Raw genomic sequence first — 20,580 nt, 5'->3', positions numbered from 1 at the left:
GGGTCCGTTGTTCGGCAGCAGTTCAGTCACTGCTGTGCCCTGCTGTGAAACACTTTCAACTTTGATCCTTAATTGACAGAAATTGCTTTACAGAAGGATACAGAGGAAACACAGAGTGCGAGTTGGAGGGGAGTAATGTTACTCTGATCTTTGGGATTTTAGTGTTTTTTGATTATTTAATCAACAGCAAATTTGCTGGAGAATAGTTTATTGCCATTCACGAATCTTGCAAATCACATGAACACACATTTCGGTGAACTAAAGTGAATCACTAAATGAAACGATCCATTAATTTCTCAGTTGATTTACACTATGTTCGCCAGCTCACAAAGTGAGTGATTGAATCTTTTTTTTTCTTCTTTTGCAGTGATACACTAATATCGATTCCATCATTGACGCAAATGGATAATGTGGCAGAGAAAATTGCACAAGACTAAATATATCTATGTCTAATTCCTCATGTTCATTGAATGTACAACACAAATAACATAATCCTGAGTTATTGTAACATAGTGATAGTCCAAGGCCCACAAAGTTCAAGAGAAAAGTAAATGTTTTATGATGTCACAGGTTAATTCACATTATAAATTTTTTATGTGCTGATCTAATGGGGAAAAAAGGAGGTCAAACAGAAATTTAGAGGGACAAAGTTAAGGGAAAGTTTCATGGAGTTGATGGTGAGGGTGTATTTTTGGACTTGAAAAGACTGTTGGGTTTGGGGGGACATGAAGGCAGGACTGGGAGAAAAGAGGAGACAAGGTAAATCAAGAAGTCCAGATATGATGCCAAGCCTAATTAACTTTACCTCAGAGAGAACGGCACTGAGAAACCCTCCAATCCACAATGACTCGATGGAGGGGAAATTACTCTCTGGAGGCCTATGGCACAACAAAACCCCAATCTGTCCAAAAGGTACCTACTCACATATGGCTCAGTGTGTATGTGTGCCCTTGTCCCACATTGACATGATGCAACACACACACACATCCAGGTGAAATAAGCCTATCGAGAGACCCAACACAGACAAGCAAACAGACATATATCTGATATCTTATCCATTTTCATCTTCATGTCTATATATTGTCACTATTGTCCATGGTTTCACCAAAGCCCAAAGCGCCAGTCCAAAATTACTTATCTTTGTCACAGATATTTGGTTGCATTAATGATAATAAACTATCAAGCTGTTTAATTATAAATACATGTTCATCTCTACAGGCAGTTCCCTTTTGGCTCCTTACTTTATTTTTCTGGTTCCATTTTCAGCTGTTATTTTGAAAGGCACTGACTGAGAATGTGTGATCCTGCCAAGAGACGGCACATAAGAAAGAGCTTATATGGTTTGCAACCACAGGAAATGGCAAATGGCCTAATACTGGACTTAGTGTTGGTATTTTAATAATTTGCCTACCTCCTAATCTCATTTACACCCCCTTTATTCTTTCTCCCGCTTCCATCTAATTTTTTTTACCTCTTGTACTCTTTAAACCCTAAAACCATTTACTCTGTCTCTGTTTTTCTGCTTCATTACCCCACCTTGTCCATCACAATGTCCAATTTTACCATCTGCTTTAGTTCCCCTGGCTTCCCTCCTGCAGTGCCTCATACAACTTTTGCTCCTCCATCTGTCTGTCAATCTCTTACTTTTATGTTCCCTCCCATCATGCCAGATTCCATAGAGGGCTAAAAAGCCCAGAGGATCTGGGCAGGACAGTATCAGCCACTCAGAGATTTATAGCAGTGAGATAAGCATATTACCTGTCATTACCCCGTCTCTTATTCCTTCCTCTACGTTGTTTACTCTTACTTCCTTGACTTTAAATCACTGTTTTTCTTCTGCAGTAAAGAAAACAAGTAATTATCTCAGAGAGATGCTGCACCTGCACTGCAAGGCGTCTTAAATATTCAACATGTGCTACATTGTTTAAAAAGATTAAAAAAAATACAAAGTGCAGGGGAATCATACTGATTGATAGGGTTAGGTACTGTTCACATTATAATTTTCGGTTCTTAACTCTTAATGCTAAAAACATGAAGCCATTCCGAGTTCAATTTGAATGTCAGACACTTGGATGACTCCACAGGAGCAGTTGGAGGCATTTATTGTCTGTTGTCTTTTTTCTGTTTGAGGAATCAGTCCCCTGTTACTTCAGTTGTATTTGATTTGGCTGCAACGCTGTTTACCCCTGAAACTCCTAAAGTGTTTCGTGGACTCAAACACTTCACCCACCCCTACATCGGCATAGTGGTGAGTAGATAATGAGTGAATTAAAAATGTTGGTTGAACTATCCCTTTTAAAGAGTTTGGTACCCAACCCTGCTGCTTTAGAAATGATAAAACATATAACAGATGCTGTATTTCACCTCACTACACTATAGAGAATAGAGCAGGATACATTTGTATGTATTAATGATTATTTCTATTTCATGACAAGATGTGTAGCGCCTCTGGCAATTTTCATGTAGCTCAGGTGCAGGCTGTAAACTTTACCCAACTTTTACCCCTGAGCATTTGGTGAGAGCAGCAAGGAAAAAGTGAATGTTCACGGGTACAAACCAGGCTCATGGGTAGGTCATCTGCCATGACCGGTTAGAGATGGATCGAGGCAGATTGACAAAGGCAAGGATCTTTACAGTAGCAAGTTAATCCAGTGAGACGGATCATGTTTATTTTTTTCAATGCATTGGAGTCACAATGCCAAGTGTAGTCACTGTATTCACTTGACTGTTCGGCACGGCCAGTCACAGTGTGAACACAAGCGCCTGCCAAATGGGACATGGTTTTTCATGTCAAGTAGTGTACGGTGAGGAGAGACCAGAGACTCTGTTTTAAGTAAAGCAAGCTGCATTGACCCAAGGAGAATCTGGCACCGCTCGGGGTCAAACATAAACACAGAAAGATTTTTGGCTCCTGTGCAGATCTAATATTACCTTCTCCCGTTCAAATAAATAGGCCAAGGCTCTCAAGTGCTATCCACCTCGGCTCAAGAACAAAATATGGACACAATGGTAGTTCTGTACTGCGGCACATTATGAAGGAGCGCAGAGATTCACAACACCCAGAGTTCATAATAAATATAAGGCTCTCATGCATTTCAGTTCATTGAGAATGAGCTGTTCATGGCTGAGGTAAGTTAAGTACCATGCATTTGTAAAACTTCACCTGTTATCACCGAAGTGCTGCGCTGGCATAATGCTTTTGGCAGTAATTGAGTTGGTGAACAAATTGTTTAATGCATGCACTGACTGGGTCCCTGCACTCAGAGAACCACTGATCTGTGGTACGTCCTGGTGTATAGATGCTGTACTGAACCCCCCCCCCCCACCCCCTCAACCTGATAGATGCCTGCAGGGTTTCTGCCACAGTACCTGTTAGGGCTGCTCGATTATGGAAAAAATCATAATCACGATTGTTTTTGGACAATATCAAAATCACGATTATTCAAACGATTATTAATATGTGCCCTTATTCTGAAGTCGATGCTTTATTCTTTAAATGACTGGAGCGTGTGCAATAAAGTGAATAACTTCCGATTCAGGGAAACACCGATGGCGGCTGCTTGTCTTATTCCTCCGTGAAACCAGGATATCGGTGCCTGGTTATTCAAACCCTTAATGATGGCAACCCTAACACTCTGTGACCGGCTGACCGGCACGGAGAAATGTGGGTCCGGTCTGACCGGTCTGAACAGCCAGGCGCTACATGGTGTGCTGCTGCTCGAACTTTTTCGACCCTTTTTGTCGATCGAGGCTGCCCTCCCTGCTTTTCCACTCGCGTTGTTTTTTTCACCACCGGTCACCACACACACAACTCGCCTCTTTCACTTTACAGCTGCTTGAGAGTGAGTGCCAGTCAGCTGGGCCGCTGAATGCTTTGGGGGAAGGACGGAGTAGCGCACCCGCGTCTCTTTCGATTATGCAGAGAGTGCTGAAGAAAGTACCACAAATCTTTTTCTGGAAGCATTTGGTTCGGGTCAGTGAAGAGTCCATTCAATTTGGGTGCAGATCCAGATCAGGGGGTGGATCAAGGATGTGTTTTTTTCCCCCTTACTTAAAGTTTCTTTAACAGCTCTAGTGATTCCGCGGAGGGTAATTCAACGATCTTGATGAATAAATGAAATTGGGCACATTTAGAAACATTATCTTTATAAGTGCGTGCAATTGATGAAGTTTCAAACCTCTTCTGATTTACTTTATAAGTGTCTAGTTGGGCTAGTTCAGGCCAAATGTTACATGGGTTATTGCAGGAAACAGTTAAGCCTTTGTCAAATTATTTATGTCCATATATCTTATATCCCTGGTTATATTCTGACTTTGCCAATACAGTGATGTTATTGATATTAACAATAGGACAACAGTTTTGACTATTCAGCCCACATGGTTTCAACAAGACCTCACAGCTACTGGAACCCTTGCTACTTCTATTACTTTAACTGCTACAAGCAATGCTATAAGCGTTATAGAAGCAGCTTTTATTTCCTGTACCCTGGTGCTGCTCTGAGATGCAGGATGTTGATAGGAGATCAGTGCTTCTGTATATCATTTTAAGATAAAAATGTGACCTTGCTAATGCCGGAGGGAGTGGAAAGCTGCTGTATGTAAAGCACTGTAAGTCCTTCTTAATGTCACTTGAACAGCTATGGGAAGCTCATTTCTAGAGAGATGCACACTCTCAATACATTACTCCTTCAGTGCTATCTGATGGCTACAAGGACCATAAAGCACGGCCCTGACACTCAAGCAGGAGTAAACACACACAAGTGTGCACAATCACCTGCCCATGCACATGCACACTTAGATGATACAAAAGAGAGTTTTTTTTGTTCAGTTGTGATGGATTATACTGCCATAACATTTTCATTTTGTCTCTCCTCCTTTCCTCTTTCCTTTCTCTCATTTCCTCTCACTGGCTGTTGATTCCCTCCCTCCGCCCTCCTCATCCAGGAGGGTCACTGTTGAGAGCACAAGCCTGCACGCGCACGCACGCACACACACTTTACCACATGGTTCCACCTTTCTGTCAGTCATTCTCCCTCTCTCCTCCCATATCTCTTCGCACTGAAAAAATCCAATTTATTACAGGCCTCTGCAGGGAGTTTGTGTATAACGCACGCACACACACACATACATACATATATGTATAAATATATATGCGTATGTATGTGTGTTGCTTCTGAGTGGATGTAACAGTGTGCATTTACTTTCATAATATATAGTATGACTATACAAGTAGCCATATTGTATGCATGAAGAGAGGGGGATTCCTGTGCTTTTTGTGTATGTGTGAGTGTTCTTAGGTCTATGTGCATGTGTGAAGAAATTTAGGTTAACCCTCCTATCTGAAGGGTCCTGGTGGAAGGCAATAAAAGATGTTGCTGTGACGATGGCTCAACAATGAGATTTCCGGGATAGTTAGTAAATGTTCAATCACTTTGCCTCCTTTCTCTCAGCCCCTGTTTGCCTCGGGCAAAATGAGGGAAAGGTGTGAGAGAGAGAGAGAGAGAGAGAGAGAGAGAGAGAGGAGAGAGAGAGAGAGAGAGAGAGATGAGAGAGAGAGAGAGAGAGAGAGAGGAGAGGAGAGGAGAGAGAGAGGAGAGGAGAGGAGAGAGAGAGAGAGAGAGAGAGAGAGAGAGAGAGAGAGAGACATGGAGACAGAGGGGAATGGCAAGGCAAGATAGAGGTGAAAGCAAAAGAAATCAGCTCGATTAATGAAATTGGTGGACAGAGGAGCAGAGACAAATGCAGAGCAAAGAAACGAGGAAGATGATAAGGAGTTGCAGCAGAGTCGGTGATAGAGAGCTGTGATTGCACATACAGCGAGGATATCTTGGTGTTTAACACCACTCCTAACCCTGGACAGATGGCCCTGAGCGGAACAGAGAGGAGAGACCAGAATGCATCTCTCTCCCTCCCTCTCTCTCTATTTCTGTGTGTGGTCTGGGTCTTAGTCTTATTACTGTGATTATAATAGTGAGGTCCTCATGCAATTACATTTTCACACCTGTTGTTATAACTGATACTGTCACTATTCTCCACTCCTTACCTCTAGTACTTCAACTCTCACTTCTACAAGTACAATCATTTATTTTACAGCTAATACTCATGATACTAAATACTATCTATAACTATGTATCACCATGCAGAAATCACACTCAATTTATGGGACTCTCTTGAATGGTGTGTTTCCAGCTGTGTGCACCTGGAGTGGTCTCTCCACGTGCGGTGCGTTGCCTGGATGGAGGTAAAACAGCTGAAGATTGAGTTATCTGTTCGTCTGCGAGACAGACGGCCTCCACTGCATCATTCCTTGTAAGCGGCCGACTCAATCACAATAAAAGCCTGCTCCGCTGGCACGACGCACTCGCAGCGCCGCCTGCTCTGAGGAGATCCATGTGATGGGGAGGGCGAGGACATCAAGGAGGAGAGGAAGAGCAGGAGGAGGAGGAGGAGGAGGAGGAGGAGCGGGCTGGCTATAAGGGCTCGTCTCTCTCTTGCTCTCTCCTCATCTGTCTCCCTCTTTCTCAGGATAATGAATCAGACATAGAGAGCAGGGTTTCACAGAGAGTGGCCAATGCATAAATAACGCCTGCAGGATAGAGGCCCTATTATAGTGGATCTGCATGAATCCATGTTTTCTTTCTCTCTCTCTCTCTCTCTCTCTCTCTCTCTCTCTCTCTCTCTCTCTCTCTCTCTCTCTCTCTCTCTCTCTCTCTCTCTCTCTCTCTCTCTCTCTCTACACAAACACACACCTCTTGCAGAGAATAGATGGCATTGCACCATAACAAGGTCTGCACATTCATAAAAAGCTTTCAGACAAATGGAAATCTGTCAATTATCATAAATTAGGTGACATGAACAGGGAGGGACCGATTTGCCTGTGTGCAACTGCTATGCATGACACACACAGCAGAGGGAAAAAATTAGAGGGAATTCAAAGAAAAGGAGAAATGGTGATTCCCAAGCACTTTCTAGGTTTTCACATTACAGATCCCAGTGGACAGTCACGCTGTCACAGCAGCAAAATCTTACAAAATTATCTTTTTCTACCAACCAGCGATATCTTGCTGAGAAATCTCCCCTCATGAAACTTTAATTTGGATTCATGATTCCGTTTTTTTTCCCTGTCCTTTCACTTTTCTGTTCATTATCTTCCTTTAAAGTCACCATTATTCCCCCGCTCAATCTCTCCGTCTCTGATTGCTCCACACGCCGCATATCTCCGCGTCTCTGTAGGGAATACATACAGCAAACACCTCACTCTGACTTTCTTTGTACCGCCATTTTGTTCTCATTTATCCTTCACATAATCAGCTCAAAAAGAAGATCAGCATCTCCACTTAAAAGGCAGGCCTCAGAACAAAAACACAAAACTGATATAGAGGATATGCACAATGCAAAGCAGTCACACATTACAGCAGTCAAGCAGATAAAGTAAAACATTAAAATCACATGCATTCATTATATATCAATCTAGTTCCATCTCTGCTGCTGTCTTGCACACTCTCAATCTTTAAAGCACGCAGGGAGAGAAGTGACATCTGCTCTTGGCTCTTTGTAGAGAAGATAACAATTTATAAGCACACATGCAAAGAACACAATGTGTCTGTGTGTGTGTGTGTGTGGACAATGTATGTTTGTTTCTGAGCCTAGCAGCCTCTGTGTGTTTTTCACCATGCTAATGCAGTCAGTAAATACAGTGCATTCAGAAATTATTCATCTATTCACATTTTCTGATGTTGAAGCCTTTTGCGAAAATCATTCTTTTGGTCATCAATCTAAACTCAGTTTGGGGATTGTCTGCCGCTCCTCTCTGCAGATCCTCTCAGTCTCTGGGACTGCTGGTGGACATCCATTTTTATGTCTCTGCAGAGATATTCGACTGGGTTCAAGTCAGGACTCTGGCTGGGCCACGCAAGGACATTCACAAAGTGCTTCAGCCACTCCTGTGTTCACCCAGCTCTGAGAAGAGTCCTGCATGTTCCAAACCTCTTCCATTTAAGAATTATGGAGGCCACTGAGGCTCCTGGGAAGGTTCAGTGCAGCATATTTTTTAGCCTACCCCAGATCTGTGCTCAGACACAATCATTTCTCTGAGCTCTGAGCTCTGAGCTCTGAGCTCACAGCTTGGTTCTTGCTCTGATATGTGCAGTTAGCTGTGAGACCTCGTATAGACAGACTGCTGGATATTAAATTCATGTTCAATCAAATAAATCAGATTAAGGAGGGATGTGTAGACACATCTCACAGATAATCAAGTAATGTGGTATTTTAGATTTTCCCTTTTTAAATTTGGAAAATTGCAGATAGCAGATCACACTGAAATTACTGATCAATTCTTGATATGATATCGGCCTAATTCTATTATGTAATAACCCATCAAGAAAAATAATGTAATTTAATCACTGTAAATTATGGAAGAAGGAAAGTTTTTCAAAGCACTTTTACATTAGCATTGGGTAATTGTTCAACCTTTTTATTCATTGACTGTGGTAACATTGTGATATCCTCACGATTCAATCTTGTAATATTTTGGAGGCTGTCACTCAAGAGGTAGGGTGGGTTATTCACTAACCAGAAGGTCGGTGGTTTGATCCTTGTCTAAACCATTCCACGTGCCAAAGTGTCCTTGGCCAAGATACTAAACCACAAAATGCCCCCGATGGCTGATCTGGCAGTGAACCATTGATGCATGATAGAGAAAGTGCTGCACATAGATGCAATGCATGAAGGCTGAACCATATTATGTCCAAATGTACGTCTCCATGGCGCCGTTTCAGAAAAGGCAAAGAGGTTGTGTTGATATTTTATCCTATAACAGAGACAACCATGAATACACACACACATCCGCACACGCACACACACACACACACACACATACACACGCACAGACATACACACACACAAATACACACACCTGTTACAATGTCACTTATACCACTTATTTCGTATTTCTTTTCCAACCTATAGCTCTAGTTTTGATGCAGTTTTTGCAGTGATAAGAAATAATATAACTCCTGCATTTAAGTGATATCCTTAACCTTATTTTTTCATTACTTTCTAACTGAATGAACATTTTCCCATGCCACTTGTTTTTCCATTTGTATTCATTTCCAGACCATAAGGTGGTAAAAGAAGAGGAGAAAAATAAGTGCTCTGAATGCAACGAGTCTCCACTTCAGCTGGTAATATGCTGATAGGGAGGAGTTTGTTATCGGAAATGCATCTCTCTCTTTCTGTCTTTGTCTATTTCCCACAGTCTTTTACTTTTCCATTGAGGCTTCTGCTGAACAAGGTGCTATGACTGAAGCTATTAGATAAGGAGTGTGTGTGTGTGTGTGTGTGTGTGAGCGTGTGTTCATTTTGTGAGACTGTGGCTTTGTGTGTGTGAGGGAAGTGGCAGTTGGTCATCAGCGCATGGTCAATGTGTGAATCTATGTGAAAGTTTGTGAGTTTAGCTGTATAGTATTTTGTCAGTGGTATGTGTTGTTTCACTAAAGCCTGGTATATGAATGTGGGTGTGTGTAAGCACTGAACTTCAACACCCAACTCCCACTGGCTCAGTGTGTGCAGGAGAATAAGCGTTAACACAGCAGGCCTCTCTCTCTCTCTCTCTCTCTCTCTCTCTCTCTCTCTCTCTCTCTCTCTCTCTCTCTCTCTCTCTCTCTCTAACACACACACAAATGGATAATGCCACAACAGCTTGCTGCACGGGACACTCGTATGTGGACGTGAACCAGAGAGCAACAGATCAGATGATCAGAGCCTAATGGATCAGTTCTCACACATAGACACACACATATACACACAAACACACACACACACAAACACACACACTGGCAGCACTGACTTATCCATTGTCAGCAGCACAGCGAGCCGGACCAACCAGACCAGCTGCTACCAATATCATTCAGCTACAGACGGGCTGTGCCAGCAGTTCTAGGCCTGCAGTTCTGAATGTGTGGGGACATGCGCCTCCTACATTCAAGAAAAGGTACAGCAGCACGGCCACTAGCCCAGTAAGAGACACACACATGCACGGTATAGCATTTGCTGTGCCTATACAATTCAATTTCAAATACAGATGGTTCTTACAAGAAGAACTTTCTGAAAAACTGGGTTTATTGTCAAAAACCTGGCTTGAACAAACTAGTCCAGTATTAAACTGTTTAAAAAAAAAAGAAAATTCAACCTCACATGACCATGATCAGTTCAGCCTGAATTAATCATTGTTTGTTTGTAACTTTGAAAAAAACATCACACATGCAACATTACATCACTTCAATTTATCTTGGAGAAAAACTGTATTAATAATTAGGGCTTTCGGTCAGTGTGATTGTGCTTCTTTACGTTGACAGAACAGCCTTGAATTATCTTCATGTGATCATGTTGTTTTTTTACAGTCTTACATTAAAACATGTTTTAAAGGTTACTTCAAAACTTTCTTCCATGTTTAAAAAACTAATAATAGAGCTTTAAACCACACAGGACCATTTGTACAGCCTTATTTGTTCCATAGACAGTTGCTGCATTATGAAGTGCTGAGTAGAATCCATAAGCTCCTGTATTGGCAATTAGAACTGATAGGAGTTTGTGTAATGAGGCTGGTTTAAGACTTAAACCCTCTGATGACGCTGACAGCTTTAATCTATAGCTAACACATAATTAGACTGGTTTATATAAATCGATAAATATCTCCCTGCTTGTCAGAGAACAGCACAAGCAAACACGGTGGAATGTGTGTTGGTGTGTGTGCTGACCATTCCTACATAATGTTTAATAGACAAAGTGTTATAATTGGATAATGAAGTGGTCGAGAGATGCAGGATATCGGACACGAGCACAGCATAGTGTGATGATGTATGTTGCAGACTGCTGCAGCAGCCCTGTTGTCTGCTCGAGTGGACCTCAAAGCAATGACAGGTTCCTCCTCTGAAACCATGTTAGACTGCAAATGTGGCAGGAATGAAAACATGCAAGGTGACGAAGAAAACATATTTGACATGTTTGCTGCACGCTTTCCTGAAGCTTCCAAACTCCATAGCTGTATTTTGGGCTTCACTTTTTCCCGAAAGTTACAGAACATACATGTAGTTGCAGATTTTTCCAATGAACAACCTATTCAATTTCATCAAGATCAATCCAGTATGCCGCTCTTGTATATCAACATATTAACATGGAGCTAAATGACTAAACTGCAGCAGATGAAGCATGCTCAATGTCTCATCAGGCTGGGGTTCACGGGATCAGTGAGAAGCTGGAGTAAACAGACACAGCAAGGAGCTAATACTTTATTCAAAAGAGACGAAGAGCTTAGTTCAATAACTTGTACTCCCGAAAACAAAAAGAAAATCCATTCATTCATTATAATTTAAAGTGGTTTTGATAAAAGCATCAGTGCTCAGAGATTTATTGGTAGACTTTTCAAAAGGAGCCGCTTTGTCCCCCACATTGTTTATATGAATTACTTAGATCATACTGAGAGAAGAAGTTCATCTGTTTACGTGCCGGTTTAAGTGATACAACACTTTTTGAAGCAAACAATATAGTTTTGTAAAATAATAACCCAATTTTTCAAACATAAAAAACAAATTGTTTTGCTTTAGGAAAGCTTATAAGACATATATGCAGAACAGTCAGATTTAATAATAGCTGGGTTATTTGTAATACACATAATATACTCATGATTATTATAGAATCCCCCCCCCCCCCCTCCCCTTACACACACAAACTTATTGCTCCCTGTGGGTATCTGATCAACCACTTCACTATATTATCCTCCTAGGATCTATCTATTTTTTTATTTGCAGTCAACTTGAATTATACCCTCAAGGCTGAGCGAGGACTATAGACTCCAACACCTAATACATCTTTATTCCACAGGCCCGTGGCTTCTCCTGTCCAAGCACATCTTTGCATTTGTCTGGCGAAGGCCAGCGCTGTATAGGCCAGCGAAGGCAGCAAAGCAGTGAGGTGAAGGTGGATCAAACTGGCAACGCAGTCTGGAGCAGCGTTGAGAATTCTGTTAGCACAGGCCACTCACTATAGGCACAGGGAGGCAGTGCCAGACTGCTCTGCATGCACCCTGCTTTTAGAGAAATATCCCGAGACGCAGGCCAAGGAGTGGGGGAGAGATAAAGAGAGGGGCGAGAGGCAAGCGAAACATGAGGGAGACAGAATAGAATAAAGAGAGGAGGAGATAAAAGGCCCTTCTGCATTCACTCGACTTCCATCCTTTTTCCCCGGCAGACTGGGATCGCCTCCACTTATAGGAGAATAAGAGCCATTTGTGGATTGGCTGATAGCTAAGACAATACGAGGGGAGGGCACAAAAATGGAAGGAGGACAAAAGAGAAGGAGGGAGAGAAAGAGGGGGGACGACCAAGATGTTGAGGAGCGGATGGGGAGAAAGTGAGGACGAGCATTAACACCGGTTTTCCTCGATTTATGAAAGCCCTGAGAATATTCCACCCAAAATCACAGAGGGCTGCACGCTGTGACAGGCTCTGACAGACTAGTCCAACGTGAGGATTAGGCCGCTGCAGTGCTGTGACCTTGCATCACACACCAAGGTCAAACAGCAGAGCGAGACGCTGGATGAAAACGGGAAGGAAGAGACGCAGGAATCTCTAAATCTCTATTAAAGCCAGTCACTCTGGCTCCTATTAGCTTTCTCCCATTCAGTGATAACCAAACGGGCTTTGAGGAGGCTATTCTACGCATCTGTGGCCTAAAAGCTTTTCTTTACCCTCATGGACCCAACATAAAGCAGACTGATGGAATTTCATTTAAATGCATGAGGTGAACATGTTATCAGAGATGGCAGGAAAATGGTGAAAAATAAAAAAATAGGAAAACCCGTCTCTGACACTGTTGCTTAGAATCGTAGCGTGAATGAAATTGTTTTCCAAACGCAACCAGCTGCTTGTGACGACTGTTGAAGTGGAACACTCGCTTTGCACCTGATATTACCTTCTTTTTTACGCAGTCTTTATTTTTGAAAAACCTGGATAAGAGGATAAAAGGAAAAGATAGGTGTTAAGATATTGTCATTTCAGTTTTATTGTCCCAAAATGTAGTTTGCTCCCACTGAAGTAGAGAAAAACACAAGGTTCTGAATACAGCTCAGAATGTGTGATCCCAGTAATAGAACGTGTCCCTGGACACATTCGTCTGCAAGATGTGATCAGACTTCTTCTTTTTTTTTTTTTGCATTCCCGACTTTCACCTGACATCACATTCTTGATACACTGCTGCTGTTCTGTCATTTCTGACTATTTCTAGCCAACATGCAGCAAGGAAAAATGCAGGTGAGCATTTCTACAAGCTTCAAAGTAATGAAAAAAATGTTTTCCCACATGACTTGCAAGCTGTTTGCTGGACATGGTGCACAAGGGTTTTGCCTCTTAATGCCCCGTTAATTTTTTTTGCCCCGTACATTTATAATTTGGCCCTGAAATGCAACTGTAAATGTTGTAGCTGATTAAACCTTCTCAGATCTTAAACCATAGTTAATTTACCATTAACACAGTTATGTGAAAATATTTTTTTTCAAATTAAAGCCCCTTGAAAAGCACACCATCTCTCCATTAAATAGCACTGTATGCGCACTCCCATTATTCTCAGAAAGAGATGAGACGGTAAATACGAGGGACAATTCTTCCCGTCACATCTGATGCGACAAAGGAGAACACATTAGGTTGTTTTTGAGAGTGCAAGCAGGAAGTTCAAGGGGTGTAGGTCCTGAGAGTAACTTTACCTTACATGTGTGGTGTGTTTTACTGAGGGTCACATGTGCAAAAGAAGGAGGGAAATCAAAGTTAAAAGCTGTGAATGATGTAAATTTTTTTTAACTTTGTGCTGCTTGTAATCTTAGACAGCGTGGTGTTATGAGGGGAGGACGCTGAGTGGTTTAGTGTTCAGATAAGGTTGGGGAGGGAAAGGGAAATTACCATGCACCACTTCACTGACTTTAAAAGAAGAGGGAAATAAGAGGCTGTTTGTGAACAAGAAGCTTGACATTATCATCCTCTCTGGAGAAGAGCAGCCATTTGCAGATAAATTAAGGCCCTTAGTTTAAAGTTAATTAGATCAACCGACAGTGCACCTCTGCAGTCACCGGGGTCGTGTTGGATTATTCATATCCAGGTAATTATGTATTGCATGAATGTGTTATTGTCTGCCAGCCCTCAATGGCCTGAAGTCAGCGAAGTATGAGAAGGTTCAACTAGCCTCTGGCCGCGCGGCTCAGGGAGCGAATAAGGTGAAATATGATTATAGGCACTGTAATAGAAGGAAAAACAAAACAAACAGTGTCGGGAAAATTACTTTGTCCTGGTGGTTATCTCTCATTAATTTTCTGAAAAAGAAAAAAAAAAAGTCCAGACCAAAACACACATGCTTTTAATTTCTAAATAAATCCTCCACAGACATGATTTGTGTTCTTTCTCCCCGACAGTTACATCATCAGCTCATAGACCCACTTTTCGGTCTCAGTTTTTTCTCTCAGTCTCTGCTTTCCTCACACACTCAGCTTGTCGCAGTTCACACACACGCACACTAACATATGCATACGCACCTTTTGCCTTGCAAGTCTCTGGCTTCTGTGCCTGTGAATAAAACCCCCATTATTCAGCTAATTAATAACTTAATTAAAGCTCGCTGGCACGTCAGCCGTGCTTGATTACATCATTATTAGGAGTAATTGGGGATTTCTTTAACGGCACCTTGAGAAAAGGATGGAGAGAGTGAAAGAGATAGAAAGCAAACTAGAGAGAGAGGGAGAGATGTTCTCACAGCTACTAAGTGCTTGCCTTTGCTGAAATGCTCATATTAAGATTTTGACAAACATCTGTGGCATAAAAAACAGCAAGGGAATTCCATTTGACTCAGTTTAATCCTCAACTATTGGCTAAGTGTTCTGTGCATAATTTTGGCATCAGTGAGTCATTGATAAATCAGCTGGCAGCTGCTGGCCCCTTCTCTGTATTTTCCATTTTCTGCCTTCAGTTGGAAAATATAAATCCACAGTCAAGAACACAAACATCATTCCATGATGGCACCAATTTAGCTCTGCACTACCTTAAAAGATATTAGAATTATTTTAACATTTGCTCATTTTCACATATTTCTTTCCACCCTGTTGCCAGACATTGATACTCGGCAGTTCTGAAAAAGCCAAGATTCTGTTCAAGGTCTATATTTTATATAATATTATTTCAGAAATATTTTTGCATGGAAACCACTCTATGGTGGAGGGTCAGGGAAGAAAAGTCTAACTATGACTTATTAATAGCAGAACATCTAATGTGATAAGATGCTTGAAAATTCACACTTGAATATGTGCATGTTGGATTTTTATTATTCACATATCACCAAATACTTTGTGACATTGTGATGAATCATTGTGAACAAATATAAGGTTATAGTAACACTCATTGTAATACAACCAAATTTCCTTTAAATATAGACATACTTATCCCAAACAATATTTTTCAATAAGAAAATGTACCAACGCCATTGAAATAACTGTGATTAACCCGACAATTTGTATTATTGTTAACATTGCATTTTATTTTAAATGTCACAGTAGTAGAAGGTGGTTTTCAGCCTAATTGCCACCAATTTGTGGACAGCTTTACCCCTTGGTTACTTATTATTACAACATGATATCAAGTCATTTAACTTTCTGTGTGAAAATCAATATTCTACAATTTGCAGACTAAGAAATTAGTAACCCAAGACGCACCCGATCAAACACAGTCTATTCACTGCACTCTCCACGAATAATTTGATACGGACATAACTGTGTTTAACAATAGCACATGTTGTACCTTTAATTCGGATGAACACACACGTGCACCACTGCACACACAATCCTCCCACTGACAATTCCACAAACTGTACATCAGCTGTTATCTTAGTGCTGTGCTGTACTCTGGACTATTATGCCCCATCTGAAAATGCCCTATTTATCTATGACTACAATGACTGGGGACAGGAAAACGCTAATGAAATTAGTCCAGACAAACCCCTTCTATTCTCCTTGTGCCTCAATAGAGCCTGGTGTCCATTTACTGTGAACTATCAGTAGCAAACTGCCCAGCCTCCCAATGGGAACCATTAAAACCCCAGAAAATCCACCTCTGTTGCTCTCATCAACTGCTGGATGATTAGAAAAGTAAAAAAGTAAAATGAACAGGTGGAAACAGAGGAATGCAATCTTTTTTCTTCTTTTTCTTTTATATAATTCAGACTAAACAATACCATCACTCATTGTAGTGGATTCAAATATTAGGTGAAAGGTTAAAGCTAAAAGGTAAAATAGTCAAAGTCTCAAGTCAGATCTCTCAAGTTGTATCGATGACAATTCAAATTCAGTCCAAAGATTGATTCAACTGTATCAAGTCCTGTCAAAGCCAGTCTCAAGTCAAGCTTCACATCCAGGTCACTCCTCAGGTCTTGTCAACGTCATTCTCCAGACATGTTCTCAGTCAAAGGAAAGTTAAGTCCCAAGTCCTCATGAGAAAACATGATACACCTGACATGAGTATTTCCTTTTATTCTTCTGTGCACTGGCACGATCACTGTAAAAGTGTTCTGGGAAGTCAGCAGCAAAGTCGATATAAAGCATAAATCTGTTGCTATTTTCCTTAATGTCAATAATGAAAAAGCCCAAAACAACATGAGGTTGATCCCATTTACAACAGAGGTCTGTGCAGCCAAGTGAAGCTCATTCGTCTGTGCCGCAGAGCTCTGTGAGACACATCACTGACATCTCTTTTTTCCTTTTTTCTTTTTTAGTTTACTATAATTTACTTATATTTGAGGTACTTTGATATAAACCTAGTGCTTAGTTGTTTCAATCTTACTATTTACCCTTTTTTAATGTAGAGAAGTAAAAATAATACAAGTTTATTTCCAATATAAATTGACAGATTTATGTTGTTGATGGTGACCAGTAGTGTAGGGACTTGTTGACACCAGAGGCCTGATTTAAGTTCATGTCTCAGTGTGAAACTAATAGAGGGGAAATAAAAAATTGAGCTTGTTGAATAATAAGTGGATACTAAACTTGTCTGGGCTTTTGTAAAAGACTCGCTGAGCAATGATAAATGTGTTTGGATGGTCTGAGGAGACTATGGTGTTTGTGCAAAAGAGCTATTCTTAAGTGGATTTTATTGTTTCCCTTCTTCTCCTGAATCCCACTTGTTGTCTTTTTGTTTTGCTTTGGTAGATGAAGAGTAATCACCAAGGAGCAAGGCTGGGTATTTCATTCATAAAGCACACTTAAGCAGATGTTCACCCTAACCTGCGAGAATTAAGGAGCCGCCTGGATCTTTGTTGAAATTTTGCTGAACCACTTCAAATCCTCGTTTATATAATTTTATACACTCCAGCACAGTGGGAGTAAACGACTATAAGTTTGTTTAGAGAGACAATTTTCTTCTTGGTCTGTGCAGACAGAGAGGCAGTGTGAGAAATAAACAAATGTATTAGCCACATTATCGCATTACTGTGTGAGTCGCATTTCATTTCTCTTTTACCTACTTCAGGAAATAGATGTTAAATCTGTTCCTGTAAATCTTTGGAACTATTTTAACTGTGAGCATATATTTTATGGATCCACTTTCTTACAATGTGGTTGTTTTTCATTACTTGTGTGTTGTATTTTAATTTGCCCATACCCTGGTGCTCTCAAATACTTATTATGCTTAACCTCCTGCTGTCACGTTTCCTCTTGGGGAATAAAAACACAGTGACAATAGCTTTTCTGGGTGAGCTGGTGAATAAAACCCTATGAGTCCAACTCTGCAGAGTCTGGATCATCCCAGCGAGAGGCTGATCATTGTCTAGCAAGAACTGTTTTCTGTCGATATTTAAAAATAGATCAATAAATAAATCGTTCACGTATCCCCCACTTGGAATCCTAACGAAACATTACATAACTGAGAGGTTATTTTCTATCTGGATATAAATATAGTTTATTTAACAGCTTTAAATTTTAACCGAATCATTGATGTTATTCGCAAACTCGAGCTACTCAGTGTTGACACATTTTACCCTGTCTCTTATCTCCATCTCCTTATTTCCTCAGCAGGGTCCACTTCCCTCCCGTTCCTCTCTCCTTTCTTCCCACTTTACCTTTCAGGGCCTCTCCCTGTCTCTCACCGTCTCTCCCTCCTCCCCCTCCCCCTTTACCCTATCAAGCCTCTACACACATTAAGTCGATGTTTTTTATGTTTTTTCCACCAGAAAGCCATATAGCACATGTCATTTATTTATAATTTCCCTCTTGGTCAGTGGTGTGGTAAGGTCAGCCATATATTTCCAGTAAGAAATGGGGAACGTCTCAGCAAGGCCCAGGCAAAGCTTAACACAACCAAATGGTCGTCATGGTCAGTTATGGAGCTGTTATGGTTTGGTTAGGTTTCGTTACGCAATTACTGCTTTTTTAATCCATGGATCAATTATCCCCTTAACTGTCATAAAACATGGTACCACCTTACAAAAAAAATACAAAATGTCTAATCGTAATAAATGAAATTAAATGAAATCAACGAGGGCGTGTATGTTAAATCATCTGAAATGAATGCATGTAAAAATAGATGTGTTATCTCTTTTTAAATAAGGGATGTGTGCAGATCTGTGGGCGCAGCAGGGCTGTGTGTTCTGGCGCTCTCCAAGGTGCTGATCCGGGAGCTCAGCTCACACTCAGCAGGAAGTCTTCATCCGCTCAATGAGCTTTTCCTGTGTCTGGGACTCAGTGTTAACTTGCTCGTGAGTTCTTATTAACTGTGTGGGTCACTATAACCATCAGTCTATTCAGATTTTGTAAATACTAATCAACACTTTTTATTTTCCTTTGACAGAGAGAAGAGTGTATCTGTGTCTTGGTTTGATCTGTTTATCACACTGTGTCACCGTTGCAGTTGCAACTGTTTAATTAAGTTCATTGAATCCAGTCACCTGCTGCTTTTAATATTTTGACAACAGAGTTTTTCAGAGATTATCTCATTTGTAATTTGACATTCTTGTGTGCTGTGCTCCTCATCCTTCCTCTGGGTGTTGAAGACTTCAGGGTGCTACTCTTCTTTTAACGCTGGGACCATTTCTAACCAAACCTACTCCCAAAATCTGTATAATATCTTCACTGCATAGATTTGTCTACCTGTAACTGAAAGCTGAATTATGCTGCCTGCAATTTTTGTATACCTGCTTAGTAAGTATGAAATATAGGTATCTGAGGTTCTGCCAGAATTAAATTTCAGTTTCAGTATTTACTGGTATAAGGTAATAGATGACAAAAATAAGATATGGTGTCTGTTAGAGAGTAAAAATGAGGTATTCCATGAGAACTGCCCGCACTTAGATTTTCAGAAACTCCAGAAAGAGGGGTTAAGCTTAAGGAGCTCACCTTTCAGGATTTCTGCCTGATGAAAAATTCTGAAATACCTGACGCTGCCATTTGTGGCTGCCACGGTTCGTAAGTTTCCAAGTGCAGCTTTAATCAGAGCTGAACTCCTGCTATCTGATTCTGTCAGCGTTAAAGCCGGCTGTTGTTTCTATATGATAATATAATAAGCAAATAGCCCTATAACCCACAGACTCAGCTGACTGACCCGACTAAATCCACCAGGTTACATTCCTGAGTTTGTTTAGAACATCTGTCGGTCCAACTGACTTTCCTTTTTTTTTTACCCGACATGTTAACATGCTCTGTCACATCAGCAATGGCTGCCAGCCTTACACTTGCTAATAGTCACACACTATTTCTGTGAGCATTTGCAAGTGTGTGTGCAAGTGTGAGCATTGAGTAATGCTCTCAGGGGATAAGAAAAATCCAGACTCCCTCTCGAAAAAAAACAACAACAAAAAAAGCTGCGCCCGTCGTTGTTGTAGAAAATGAAATTTGTGGCACTCCATTTAATTGACTTTATTGCAGCCATAAATCAATGTGCGATGCAAATGTGCCGGAATATGTCAGCAGATAAAGTCTTCACATGTGGAAACAGATGCTGAGCTGTTGCAGTAATTTCCATTTTGGATCAAAATCACATGAATGCACACATTTGTGCTCTGATGCCGTCCGGCAGCAGGCTGAGGGAAATAACAATTTCTCTGATAACTGCATGCCTCTTCAGATACAGAGCACGGTCATCTCTCCACCGGCATACAGCTGCCTGCTGGCGCAAATCAAGCGCATCCAAATTGAATCAGCTGCACATGAAGGCAAACCAATCCTCAGGAAAAAAGGGTGAATTAGAATTTTCTATTTACTGCAAAGCTGGCCCTTTAAGCTCTTAGATGTTCTTAATTCAACCGTTTGATTTTACATCGTATTCACTTTCTTCCTTCGTTTCTGTTGATTATCTGTTGCTGAACCCAAGGACTCATCATGCTGTACTGAAAAATGGAAGTGGTAGAGGCATAACGATATATTGTAAGGCTATACCAGCTACTTTAAGATTGTTCGTCTTTCATTTTAAACGCACTGTATTATAAAGTAATTAAACTCTGCCTCCTCTTCCCGGGTCTACCTGGACCTGATGATCCCTGAGGATTCCTAAACCCCATGTGGAG

The 20,580-nt window shown here is 41.0% G+C and overlaps 1 protein-coding gene across 6 annotated transcripts in view; it reads right to left on the bottom strand.

Annotated features, from left to right (window-relative positions):
* Positions 1 to 20,580, bottom strand: part of nlgn1 (neuroligin 1) — a 247,515-nt gene that overhangs the window by 55,692 nt on the left and 171,243 nt on the right. The window lies entirely within an intron of this gene.

The sequence above is a fragment of the Pleuronectes platessa genome, chromosome 9 (genome assembly GCF_947347685.1).
Source record: "Pleuronectes platessa chromosome 9, fPlePla1.1, whole genome shotgun sequence".
Classification (NCBI taxonomy): domain Eukaryota; kingdom Metazoa; phylum Chordata; class Actinopteri; order Pleuronectiformes; family Pleuronectidae; genus Pleuronectes; species Pleuronectes platessa.
The sequence above is the reverse complement of the archived record's forward strand: the minus strand, read 5'-3'. Positions and strand labels throughout refer to the sequence as shown.